Here is a 14,630-nt window from a genome sequence, read left to right as displayed (position 1 = left end):
GTGCAGTGGTGCATGATGTCACCCCATTCAAAGCAAATGGGAAGCGCTTACATTGATGTCTTCTGCACGTTGCATCTCTTTACAACACTTGTTTTTGTAATAGTCTTAAATATTTAGGCTTTAGGCTTAATTCTTTGCTCAATGTGCAATTAATTATTTTAAAAGTATACCTGTTTCACAATATGCTCAATTTGCCACTTTACTTCTCATGTTTTTTAGTTGTATGTCTATTTACATCGGTTCTTATCTACTTGAAGGTCTTGGACTCTGAGTATTCAGAGTGAAACGACTCCTCCGAATTCATCATGCACCGTAAATGTATTTCACCCCATTGTGCCTGTTTGCTGCCATTTCTTGCAATGCCTCTGAGGAACCATCCAGTCTGAAGAGAAAACTTGCATGTGAAAGTATGTGATTCAGTGATCAGCTCACGATTTGGCACGCTCTCTTGAATGCCGCAGCTGTGCATCTCAGCTCTCTCCCACCAACCCGCCCACCAACCCGCCCACCGAACACAATCCCCATCTACTGCAATTACTCAAAACAATTACATCCAGCGCCATTATAAACCGGCCAAATGTATAAACACTCATTAAGCGTCGGAACGTTTGCGCCGTTAGCCGGTGCGGAGGGCCGAGGCCAGGGGGCCCTTTTTTTCGAGTCAGCACCAAACGTGGCTTGTGCTTCGTACGAGAGTGTGGAATGAGAGCCCTACACCCTTAATTAATTAGGCAGGCCTGTAACCTACAGACTATCTCCACAGACTGCAGGCAGCGGCAGGGCTGAGTGGGCTGGCTTTCTTTCCCCCCGAAGGCTTATCCCTCCCCGGCTATGATACAGCTGGCACGGCAACAACTGCAAAAACAGACAGATGGAGAGAGAAAGAGTGCACGCGCGAGAGAGAGAGAGAGAGAGAGAAATGGTGAAAACCCTGTTCCAGGTTCAATGGGAGGGGCCTCTCGGGCTTAAAAAAGGAACGCCGGACAAGGACTCAGCCAATAGAGGGCACTCACCCTCATTACATCCTCAACCGCTTCCACCCTCCCCAACCACTCTCACGCATGCAGATACCTTAAAAAAAATGATCTGGAAAGAACGCTTCTTGCATGTCTTTTTAAGAGACTACATTAACCCAGCAGTAAGCGATCGATTGGGTTCCTGTTCAGGGAAAAGAAAGAGAAGGAAAGAAAGCGCTGTTTTCCCATTCAAGCCCTTCCTTTGGCAGCAACTCTTTTCTTTTCCACTTCATTCCGTAGCCATAATGAGGCCATTAAGAGGTTTCAATTCTAGTGGTGGGATAGGGGGTGGGCTTGCAATTGTTTTTTTTTTTTTGCGCAGTAACAGCCCTTTAAAGCAGGATGTCTTTTCAGCAAGGCGCTGGACTCTGACGCCTCTGCAGACGTGACACTCTCTGTGGCGATATTGGCTTTTTCTCATAAGGCTGTATTTATAGGAACCAGTGTAATGAACAAGGCTTCAAGGGCCAGCGGTGACCCGGGACGACATCATCAGAGCCCGTCTATTGTCTCGACACTTCTAAAGTCTCCCTGAAAGACAGAAAAGTCTATTCAGAGACAACGAGCGCGTACGTGTCTTTCTCATTACAGGCACAAGATTAGGTTGTTTGAACTAAACAAAGGATGCAGTGGGTGATTGTCAGACGTGGTCAGGGATGAAATGGCCGGGTTGTTATTCGGCAATGATACATATCAGATAAGAAACGGTTCTCGATTTGATATCTGCAGAGGACAGACGCAACAATATATTGATTAACGGAATATCATAGTCCAAAATAGGCCTCAATAATATTGCAGGTCAATGGCAGTGCTTGCATCGATTACTGTAATAATTAGGATTATTTGAATAACATTCTACCATTGTTCCACCAGTCTGGTGAGAACATGAAGAAGGTTGCAGGTACCAGGGTAAGTCAGTGTGTCCGAAATTCCATACTAACAAGATAACAGCATTTTAGATTTGTTTTTAGTATAAAACTAAGAGTACACACAGTGCATATTATTTGCAGGGAAATGTTGCATTGGCCTCTACACTGGCTTAAACATCCCACAATGCAATGCAGCTGTGACGACAGTAACGTGAGAGACTACAGTGGTTTGCCTGCGGATCAACGTTACAGTTGATAAAGAACAGGTATTTCAGCCATGCATGTAGAAGCTATGATAAAAAGCCTGAGAAAGGATACCACTGTTTATTCACACAAAAAAAGAATGTTGAAAGATAATACACATATTGAACAGGTAGTGCATCACATGAAACATCATATGAATATTACCATGCTGAGTTTTTGGTGTCGTTACACCCCAAGAGGACACCATAGATAATAATATGTTTTTAGAACTATGCGCAGTCAAGCCAATTCTGCAATTACTGATATTAGACAGAGCAGATGTCTGTAGAGTCAGGGGGACACAGAGACACGGAAAAAAAAAAAATCCTCTCGAGGCCGCAGCAGGCTGGACACATGGACCACGCATGATGCAGGTTAGCGCTGGCTGTCCGCCCCCAACAACCCATAAGCGATTATCCTGTTTGTGTGTGTGTGTGGAGGACGAGAAGGACCAGGGGGCACCAGGAGGCCTCTGATCTGGCACACTGGCACGGCCGCTAGCAAAGTGTGCCAATCCGGATTCAGATCCAAGCCTCTGTCGCAGTAATACCCCGCCGATAGGGGTATTACGGCTGGTGGCATGGGCCTTTTGTGAGGTAGAGCGGTGCCGTGATACCGCCATCAGCAGCTGGAGAGGTTTTGGGGGTAGGGCGGGTAGAGTGGTTCCCTGCCAATATCCATTTAGCGAATGTCCAATGAGCTAAATATCTTGCACTCGCCCTCCCAACACACAAACACAAACATCCCATTTCCGACAGTAGTTTGTTTCATAACGGGCCAAATGTGCGCGTTGTAACGCTGGCTGTGCCACTCGCACCCCCACGATCCTGGCGGCCGCGATCAGAGCTGATTTTCAGGAGCGAGGGACGAAGGCAGCTTGCACTCTTATCATCATCCAGACTCAAAGAGCTCATTGTTTAATTTGGGAGATAACAAACCAACGGTCACTGTGCTGATAAGGGTGCGCTAATGGTGCCCAGACCCTATCAAATGGCTCGGCATGCACAGTGGAGTCTGAGGACAAAATGAGAAATGTGACGGACAGACACACACTCACACACACACACTAAAATCATGCATGAAATTTTGTTATGAATTTAACAACGTCCCTCAAACTTGGGCCGACTGAGCTATTTCAGCAAGTTAAGTGGAACATAAACAATGAATGCATTGTGAGTGGCGGAAAACAAAAGGAGCCCAGCGGCGAGCCTCCAGTGTGTGTGTGTGAGTGTATGTGTGTGTGTGTGTGTGTGGCACGTTTGTTCCTGCAGAGGCAAAGCGCTAGCCCACTGCACGCATTTCAGTCCCATTCAAGCTCCCAACAAAGGCCTCCCCGTTCATGTGGGTATAATTAAGGAGAAATAAGTGATTATGATAAATGCCATTGTGACGGCGGAGGCAGCCCGTCCGATCCCTCCGGGTTGGATGAATACACGCTGGCAGATAAAAGCCACTGTCTCTCTTTCAGCGCAAGCCGAGAGGAAACAAAAGCCACTCTAATGCTCTCGGGGTGATATTCCCCCAATGTCTCAGATATTATATCAATATAATAGATGCTACCTGCGATTAATATTCATTATTTTCATACATTGTTCATTATACTAATATTGTTTGATTTTTTTTTCTTCGTCCCCTTCATGCAAACTTTTGAAATATGTCACCTATTGTCAATGACCTTTTAAATATTTGACAACCAGTATTAAACACTTTCCACAGAAAAACACACAAAACAGTCATCAACATGTATACCTATCTATACTATACTAAAGTGATTGTCTTTGAGAAGCACAGCACATGGTGACACAACAAAATGTGTCCTCTGCATTCATACCATCACCTTGGTGAGCAGTGAGCAGCCATGACAGGCGTCCAGGGAGAAGTGTGTAGTGACAGGGCTTTGATTAGTGCCACCTTGGCAGTTCGAGATTCGAACCTTCGGTTTATGGGGCCGCTCCCTTACCCGCTAGGCGACCCTTGCTCCCGACCAACAAGGCAAACTGCTTTTATTTTCTTTAAAATAATATATAAATGTTAGATACACATACAATATAGATGTTCTAATATAAAAGGGAATTTATAACCTTGGAATTGGCCTTTCAGGACTATTTTCACTTGATGTTGTGCCTTTATAATGGTGTATGTGACTCTTGAATGCCTTAAAATGTTGTTATCCAGGAAATGTTCATAGACACGCCTTCCCCACAACACACCCCTGTCTGCTCCAAGAGTTTTAAAAAAAGACACGGGGAAGTAGATATAAGCATAAGAATGGAAAATGACACTTTAATCTGTTATGCTAAAGAGGCTTTTAGCGCCACCTTTCCAGTGACAGCCCCCCCATTTGCTGCTATTCTCGCTGCAGCGATGATAATTGTGGGCCTAGTTAATTATTATGAAATCAAACGTGAATAGGGCAGTTGGCATTTCAGGCTTGGCTTAAGACAGGTAAACCCCCCCCTCCTCCCCCAGCCGGCATACCAGGGACTCCGCCTGGTATCCTTTTCCAGTGGCGTGATCTTTAAGTTAATGATTTGCCAGGCGTGGGAGAAGAGTTGCACGGCTCTTTCATTGCCGGCCCGGCTTGATCGTGTTCGTCAGCGGCGCTGTACGGAGAAATAACGAGGAGGCGCATTATTTATTTATTAATTTTTTACTGAAGAATCTACTGAAGAAGCAATCTGATAAAAAAGGCAGCAATAAGCTGAAATCTTATTAACATGACTGTGTAGCTGTATCCTAATCGAGTTATGAACACAGCCAAACCAATTATGTACACAAATGGAATTAGCGGAGTTAAAATGCCTACATAATTGGATCGTGTTTTTCAACTTTCGGGAATCTAAAGCTGTTGCCAACCTTTTAATCAATAAGCAAGCTGACATTTTGTCACAGCTCATTAAAATAGTGATCCCGTGGTAATTAGTACTATCCTGAACGGTAGCAGATTAAACGAGGTACTGCGTCAAAATAAAGAAATAAAATAAAAATCCTACGGCGGACCTAACTTTAAAGAAACTTTAGTTTGTCTCACCATTTATACCTTGACGTGTCCCACCATGAGCATTATTTAGGGTTCAATTAAGGCTGAAATGTATAAATAGTGAATGAATGTGCATGTTTCTTTTGCTAGAATTCAGTCTAACTGAACTCTGAAGAAGAATATCTTCAGAAAGAATGTCCCTTGAAATAATACTGGATAGGACAATGAGACAGCAAAATATGTGACAAAGAATGAGGCATGTGGAGACACTTTCTTCCCGCTCCTCTTTTACCTTCCATGTGCGTGCAGAAAAAACACGTATTACACCAACAAACTGACAAATGGAAATTAGATGTCAGCCCAGGTAACAGTTGGTTATGATGGACATCTGGGGGGGGTGCATTAAACACTGCAATCTGGACACGTTGAAATCAGAAATAATTACAGTGTTGGAAGTAGCGTAAATTTCTCTCTGTTCCTGCCAGTGGAAGGTAATTAGAAATAAGGACCTTGCAAGAATCTATGACCATTCACAGGAAAGGAGCCATAGCAAGCACTTTCCATCGCTGATATTGTGCTGAAATCGGTGTAAGTCTTCTCCAGAAAATGCAACCCTGTAGCTACAAAGTCTAGCCCTGTGAATAAGGCCATGCTTTATGCTGCAAAAACTTTTACCAAATTGCCAGATTTAATGTTTATTGTGTTTGTGACATTCCCAATACCCTAGGATGAAGCCCACAATGTACAATCACATATCGTGATATAATGGCAATATAATGTATACACAGTAGATGTGTGTCTAAAAGTTCCAGTGTCAGGGGCATTTTAAACATTTGACCTGCATCGCAGGAAGTGAATTTGGCATATGTCATGTCTGGATGTTATGGACATTTGCTGAAATCAAATGCATTACGGCAAAAATATTTTTCAGTGCATTAAAACATTGACACATGAGACATTAATAAAGAAATAAAGAGTGTGAGATTCAAATAATGCTGCGGTAAAATACAAAATATGTCTGTTTATTCAGATATTTCCCATATAGGTCATGTGGAGGCTTCCTTTGATCTTGAGACGAGTGGCCAAAACCTTCTTTAAACAACTAAAGCAGACAAATTCGGGCTGTGGAGCAAATGGATGGGTTTGGTGCATCAACACAGCAGAGCGATGAAAAGGAAAGGACTGCAGCCTCCGTCTAAATGAAGGAGTTTCTCTGCCCTCACAGAATAGAGCTCTTCCGAGGTGAGAAAATGCCCGTGGCAAAATTTTGGTGGCACCCATGCCTTTTAACTACCCACTAAAGAAACTACACAAAGTCTTCACAGTCTGCCTGGTACTGAAGCTGGACACCAGTAATGACAGCCAACCGTGTCTGAGGGTTCATGAAAAAAAAAAAAAAAAATCCCCATGCGTCTGTACCACACACTTTGATTATCAAATCAGCATTTCTATTCCCCTGTAAAACAATGGCATTTAATCAATTACGCAAGATGAAGGCTCCGCCCGTGAAGTGTGCTGTCTGTGATGCCTCGTACTGTCACCGGAATCAATGCAGAGCTGAGCGCTAACAACTTATCTCAGCACCCAATTACAGGAGCTCTCCTGGCCTGTCTCGGCCCATGTTTCCAGCGGAGGGCGTAGAAAACCCTTTACTGGACCTTACTAGTACTTACGGGGCAACGATACAACCAGATACTGACAGCGTTCGGGGAACAGAGCTATAAATAGCAAATGTAATTAATGCCATTCATTTGAGACTGTGCGATTTTCAGACTGCCTTAGGCATCCTTCTTCCTAACTTCTTATTCACCTTGCCCCTGTCCTTCCTTAAGTTCCTCAAATTTGAGACAATTAGAAGATCTAATGACGAGTAAAAAAAAAAAAAACCTCAACATAGATAATTCACTTGCATTTTTAAATATTTTGGGCAATTTTATCTCTCATTAGAATTAAAAATTATAATCAGCAATGGGTAAATGACCTAAACCATAGCTGTAAATTACATGTACCACAGCTGAGACACGTCCCTTTCACCCCAGTTATGGCATAAACATAACAAATAAAACGCACCAAGCATCTGTTGGTAAGAAATCATGTATTCAGCCTTATGAACTAAAATAACCTCAATATAGAGGTACCGAGACACTGTCCTTCCCATGACCCTATCTGGAAAAGTGAATTATATTAGGTCATTATAATCCTTGACTGTAAGGGAATCTGCCATTTCTGTCTCGGCGGAGTAATATCAGCGTTGGTTTAAAGAGGGAGGGAACAGTTCCAAGGCAGGTTTCAAGAAAGCAGCTTTGACGTTTACTGGCGCATGTGTAAAGGGCATGGCCAAGGACCGTCCACACACCTCTCAGCTGAGCACAGTTGCTTGTTGAGGAAGGCCAATAAACGCTAAAAGAGGAGGTTGGTCAACAGGGTGGCATAATGGACAAAAAAAAATGCCCGCAGAGCGCCGCCGCTGTAACCGTTTAGCCCGTTTTTACGGCAGCAAAACGAGTCCCTGTCAGATTGAGGCAACGCTCATAAAGATCCAAATTAATTTGCTTCCATGTCTGGATTGCAGTGTAAAAAAAAAAAAAAAAACATCTGGCTGGAGTAATTACGCTGATTAAAGCAGCCAGGCGGAGCTGTTTTCAGGTTCCGTGCAAAATTGAACAGATCTCGCCTATTTTCAGCGGGAGCCTCCCCCCAAAAACACCGACAACTGACAGCCTCGTCTCAGAATCCCTTCTTGCAGGAGGGTTATTGATGGTGCTGACAGTGACATGGCACACATGCTGAGAGACAGACAGGCAGGGAACTGAACCTACTTGAACCCTGCAAAAGGGAAATAATCCACTGCTCAATGCAAAAATAAGACGTCCTAGATCTGAATGAATGAAATATTCTTTATAAATACTTCATGTGCTGACAACAAAATCACAGAAAAAAATTTGTGATGGAAATCAAACTTATTAACCCATGGAGGTCCCCTCGGTCGTGACAAAATGACATTAACCACCTAACCTAACAAGTAAACTTACTGCTGTGATCCTCAACCCACTCTTTTTTCAGTCTAGCAGGATAAATGATCTTGCTGAAATATAATCTTGCATCAAAGTAACATCCACAAGAAAGGGCAATGGTTGGCCTGGTTGGTTGGAAACGGACCCGTAATCAGAAGGTTCTGGAGGAGTAGATGAGACATTACATGCTCATGTAATAAACTGGCCGGCAGAATGCACAGGAATGCTTTCACAGTGTTTCACAATGACAGTCACTTCCCTTCCCTTTCCAATCCTGAATTGGCAAGGTTCCACCGAGGTGCCCTTGAGTAAGGTACCATTCCCACGCACCGCTCCATGGCCACCGCTGCTCACCAAGGGTGACGGGTTAAATGCAGAGGTGCCATCCGAATCATATCAGTGACAAAAACGATCACGTTCGCTTTCAGTTGCTGCGTCCATGGTTCTGACCACTGGAGAATGGAGGACATCCCGTCCGTATGAAATGTTCACTTGTTGACCGATATTCTCAGACACCCGTGTAACAAGATAATCAGTGATATTCACTTCGCCTGTCAGTGAACATGAAGTTATGACTGATCAGTCATAAGTACTGCATAGACACCGTGCTGCAGTGTGGAGATGAAATCGCACATCTGTTTTTGTCTGTTTAGCCGTTCCAACATGGACGAAAAAATAAAACGACGTGGGCACCAGAAACAGCACCAGTTTTGTTTGGGTCACGCAATGTGAAAGCACCATCATCGTGATTGGCTAAACTAGCCACTCCCCTCAGGCAACCCCTCTCGCTCGCGCTCGCGCTACCTTTGAAAAGCCAGCTGTGTCTCCTGCTCCCTTGTAGAGGGGTGATGGTTGCATCCGTGCCCTCCGTGGCTCTCCCGGCAGGACTGTGGCTGGGGTTCCTCTCTGTTCCGGCTCCAGCTACGTCTGCCACAAAACGCTGAACTCTGCCAAGGCAATATGCCTTTGGTGTACCTCCAGCATTCTGAAGATACGGCTCACATGTGCAGATGCCGAGCCAAAGGCAGAGAGGCCCTGTCCAACGCTTCCCTGGCAGAAGTCAGAGGTATTTGAAGTATACACTCCAACTAGCTATAAGGCCTTCATTTGAAGCTATTTTCGGGACTGGAGCAACCAAATCATTCTGTTTTTGGAAGAATTGAAGAACATTTTATCCAACATTGTCAGCTGTGTATCTGAAAGTCTGTCTCGGATCAACACACACGCCTGACTTGTAATAATTTTTCAGATATTTGTGAACTAGTGCTAAGTGTGACACTAAGCCATGTGTGGGGCTTGTTCTTTAGTGTAAGGTCAAAGGTGGCTTCATGATTAACATAAATGTATTAAACAAGAAAGAATTCATTCTTTCTATCACCAAGGACACTGTCTTTAAATACGTTTTTATAAACGGAGATTTAAAATTGGAGGAGCTCCATGATTGACAGCTAGCACACAGACCACTTTAAAAAAGCAATGCTCAGTACATTCAAGTTCAAGTTGAGCTTTATTGTCATTTCAGCTACATACAGGTTACACAGTTCACAGTGAAATGAAACAACGTTTCTCCGGAACTTGAGGCTACAAGTAACGTTTAAACAAAGTTTAAATGTTACATAAAGTGTATGTAACATAAAGTAGCATAAAGTGACATGAAGTGCACATGTGCCACATCAACAAACTGGGCTACATAAAGTGCAAAAACGTGGGAGGCAGGCAGTGCAAGACAAGCAGTGCAGGAGTAACAAGAGTAGCATCAAACTAAACATGTAGACAACCAGTGAAATTAGTCATTAAGGTGCAGAGTAACAAATGTGAAAATGCTGCTGGGTTAATGTAATAGAAATGTAATAGAGATATATTCTGAACATTCTGAACAAGAGGTAGAGTGTGTGTGTGTGTGTGTGTGTGTGTGTCAGTCCAGAGTGAAAAGTCCCTGAGTGTTCAGGTGTCTGACGGCCTGCGGGATGTAGCTGTTGCACAGTCTGGCTGTGAGGGCCAGACACACTCGTGTGCCTACTGTGTCGTGTCATCGTTGGGTCATTGCTAGTTTCCCTGTCTGAACATGCCTTGTGTTGTGTTGCATTAAATCCCCTTTTTGTCAGTTGCGCGTTTGCTTCCACCTTTTTACCTGCCCTGTCTTGCCCTGCCATTGTGACGAAACGTAAGGTGGTCGAGAGAAGCCGAAAGTGTGAAATGATGCCTTTAGAGGAAAAGCTCCTTGTTTTTGATAGCCTCAAAACTTCAACTTCTTGCTTTGTTTGCAATTTTTCTGTTTATTACATAGCCTCACTTGAATTATTTCATAGTCCTCGGTCTTCAGGTTTATTCTTTAATGTAAAGAACCATAAATTGGTAGGGACATACAAACCTTTGACTGAGAGTGTATGTCTATTTCCTGTCTGGCAAATGATCTAATATCTGGCAATCATAAATATCACAATTTGACTTTGCATTTGTGAGCTTGGGGAAACACACAGAGACCCACAGGGAGAACATGCAAAGTCACCTGCTGTGCCACCATGTTATTATGTACCTCACTGCTAAACTGGCAGACTGGTTTTCAATAAATAGTCTCATTAAACTGACTTTTATTGGCTGGTACTAGCCAAACCAGGTACCAAAATAATTTCATTTTTCCTTTCGCACAAATTAATTTCAAATTCAAATGGCAAACATGTCACAAAATAGCAAATGTATATTTGCTACTGCTATGTTAGAAATGAATGTGGCTGATTGGCTCACTCTCTCAATGGGGGTTTAACAGTTAATGAAGCAGCTGACTTAAAGATCATTATAAATCCGGCAACATCTACCCTGCACACAAGCTCTTTAAGGAAAAGACTGGTCATTCCTGTTCTAAAACATCTCTATCTCGTTACCACTATGAGCCCAATGTGTGACACCGACTGAATAGTAACATGCAACGGAACACCTTGACCTTAGCAACCTCTATTCAAAATAATTGAGAACAGATGATATTCTAGAGTCAGGTTGAATTCACCAAATGTAGAAAGTCAGTAAAACTGCCTGATCAGTAACAATCACATGGCAGGTTGAAGCACAGACAGTTTAACAAATGGACAAACAAAGAAATCTGGTCTGGAACCCATGAAGAACAGGAATGTGGCTCAGCGTGCCCCAGACAGCCCTACCCCCATTTATTCTACCTGACACCGATCTCCAGACAAAAGAAAGTAAATAATACCTGACAGCTGTATGGCGTCCATGAAATTTTGATGATAGCCTGTTGCTGTGTAAGAGCCCCATATACAAATCATGTAGAGTTGCAGTTACCAAATATTGGCATGAACCATGTACTAAACTGTAACCTTTAACTCATTTTACTTTTATACCAGACCAAATAGGTAATACACCATAACAAGTAATGCAAAATTTTGCAGATTTATCTACACATTTATAATTTTGACACCACTCTATAGACTTTTGTGAATTTTTTAACTAATTCACATGTCTGACACTGAATCACAAAACAAAATATCCTGGATGTCTGATCTTGAGGAGAGCACCACTGAGCTTATCAGGTTTGAAAGCTAGTGATGTAGTTCTTGAGACTATTTTTTGTGGTCATTGTCTCGTTATTTGGATGGTGGTCTTGGTCTCGGTCTTGTCTTGATCGTGGACATAGCGGTGTTGATAAGAAAACAGCGCAATTTAAAATAATTTACATTGTATACATTGTATACATCAATTTAAAAAATGTTTCATTGTATGCATTTTTTAAAACATGTTACATTGTATACATTTTCTCAATGGACACTGACAGTGTGTCACAGTCCACACACATCATACACATTGCATCATAGCGAAGTCAGAAAATAAATGTCGTTTTTTGACCTGGGTGGTATCATTTTTGCCCGTGCGGTTTTCTATTGCCTATCTCTCACTCTGCATTTTCTGTTGTCCAACTATAAGGAAAAACACCTAAATCTGACAAAGAATGTTCTGCCTGCATAGTACAGTTGTCTGTTCAGGGGGAGATATTTTGTTTTTTTGCAGCTATCTCACTACCACAGAGCCCCTTAAAAATACCTGTGTGCACAAGTTAGTGAAAGTGAAGTGATTGTCACTGCAGCACTGCACACTGTGACACACCGAAATTCTGTCCTCAGCTTTAATCCATCACCTTAGTGAGCAGTGGACAGCCATGAAAGGCACCTGGGGAACAGTGTGTGGGGATGGTACCTTGATCAGTGGCACCTTGGCGGTTTGGGATATCACAATTTTCTATACCATGGTCTGTGAGTGTAAGTTTATTCAATATTTCTAAAGCTGATCCCTCAGAATCGGCTAATATGATTCTAACCTTTCTATCTTTTTTTGCTTTAAGGTCATTTTCTTAGCACTTTGTGAACTATACCCATCTATACCCATGCATTTTCCCCAGACCTTGTAATTGTTTCTGGATGAAGTGAGTAGAGTCTGAGCCTGGCTGAGTAGAATCCCGTGTCTATGTGCAAGAGCAGCAATAATTTAATTGTATGACATTCCAAAAAGAAAATAAAACTTGATTAGCCGAGTCCTCTCCATCATAAGGTGTGTATCTTTTTATGAGATGTAAATTAATGTAGACTAAATTATTTTAAATAATTTTTTTCCAGCGCATGGTATTTTAGGGGCTCTGTACACTACCTAAGTTAAGTCTGTAGATCAGTGAACCAGCACTGTCTTACTAATGTTAATTTGACAGATTCGCTCGAAGAAAATGTAAACCTGTCAGTTATCAATTTGAATGAGTTGAAGTTGAGCTTTATTGTCATTTCAGCTAGATGCGTGTTAGACAGTACATAGTGAAATGAAATGACGTTTCTAAGGATTCTGGTGCTAGTTACATACTGACAAAAAGTGCACATGTGCAACACAGTCAAACTGGGCTACATAACGTGCAAACAGGGGACACAGGCAGTGCAAGAGTAACATTAACAAAAAACATGTAGACAACAAGACAGACATGAATGAATTCTAAATGTGCAAAGTAAAATAGTGCAAATATTGTTGTGCAAAATGGAATGATGCCTTAATAGATAATATTACAGACAGATAATATTACTCAACACAACAGAGGTAGTGTGTGTGTACCAGTGTGAGTGTTCAGGTGTCTGATGGCCTGGGGAAAGAAGCTGTTGCAGAGTCTTCCAGTGATTCGGTACGTTTTTCCGGATGGTAAGATGGTGAAGAGTGCATGTGAGGTGTGTAGAGTCCTTCACAATGCTGGTGGCTTTCCTGATGCAGCGTGTGTTGTAATTGTCCGTTATGGAGGGAAGAGAGACTCCGATGATCTTCTCACTAGTTGGTGGAGACGCAACTGGAGCCACCACGGTCGTGTCATCGGCGATCTTGATGATGTAGTTGGAGCTGTGCATCACTCCACAGTCGAGGGTCAGCAGGGTGAACAGCGGTTTGGTGGTGCTGGAGTCCAAGATCCAGTTGGGGCAGTGGTGGCCAAGCGGTTAAGGAAGCGGCCCCGTAATCAGAAGGTTGCCGGTTCGAATCCAGATCTGCCAAGGTGCCACTGAGGTGCCACTGAGCAAAAGCACCGTCCCCACACACTGCTCCCCGGGCGCATGTCATGGCTGCCCACTGCTCACTCAGGGTGATGGGTTAAATGCAGAGGACAAATTTCACTGTGTGCACCGTGTGCTGTGCTGCTGTGTATCACATGTGACAATCACTTCACTTTAGTTGAACATTTATATAAACATTTCTCTAGTTCATCCCATCCCTTTTTCTCTGATAAAATGGTTGTAGGAGAGGATTATTTTTTCATCAGGCCTTGTAACTATGACAAATCTGTGAGATTTTAAATGAGAGATACATGGACAATATAATTGAAAAGATAACATTAATTGGAACTTTAATGAGTAATGACACTTTACAGCAATGTTTTTCTCTCTACAGTTAATCTGAATAATGTAATGTCTGTTTTTGGTCTGGGTCTTAACCAGCCTTGGTCTTGGTCTTGCCATAGTGTGTCTCAGTCTCGGTCTTGGTCTTGGTACCCTGAAGTCCCTGTTGTGTCTTGGTCTTCATTCCCACAAGTCTTGGATGTCTTGGTCTTGGTACCCTCAAATCTCAGCAGTGTCTTGGTCTTGGATTCTAGTCTCAGCAATGTCTTGGTCTCGGTTTAGGCGGTCTTGACTACAACACTATTGAATGCTGCTAAAAGGACGTGGCTGGCTACCATTTCAAATTTCCCCCACTGCCTTTGTTTACTGACATGCTAAACACCATGGCTGAGGGAGACACAAGCTGGTGTGGGTGAATGGGAGCCAACAAAGGAGACCCTTTTTCACAACTGACCTATCAGGTCACAGAACTGTGACCTATCACTATTAACCTGGAACAATATGGCAAAATGTGGCACACGATACATCACTTGATCTAAATCAATTTGTAATCATTTGTAAAATGTACTGTATGCTTCCATGTTAACGTCTCCATATTAATCTGCCTGTGTTTGAAAAATGGAACTGTCACGTTGGGCTGG

Source organism: Denticeps clupeoides, chromosome 14 (genome assembly GCF_900700375.1).
Source record: "Denticeps clupeoides chromosome 14, fDenClu1.1, whole genome shotgun sequence".
Lineage (NCBI taxonomy): Eukaryota > Metazoa > Chordata > Actinopteri > Clupeiformes > Denticipitidae > Denticeps > Denticeps clupeoides.
The sequence above is the reverse complement of the archived record's forward strand: the minus strand, read 5'-3'. Positions refer to the sequence as shown.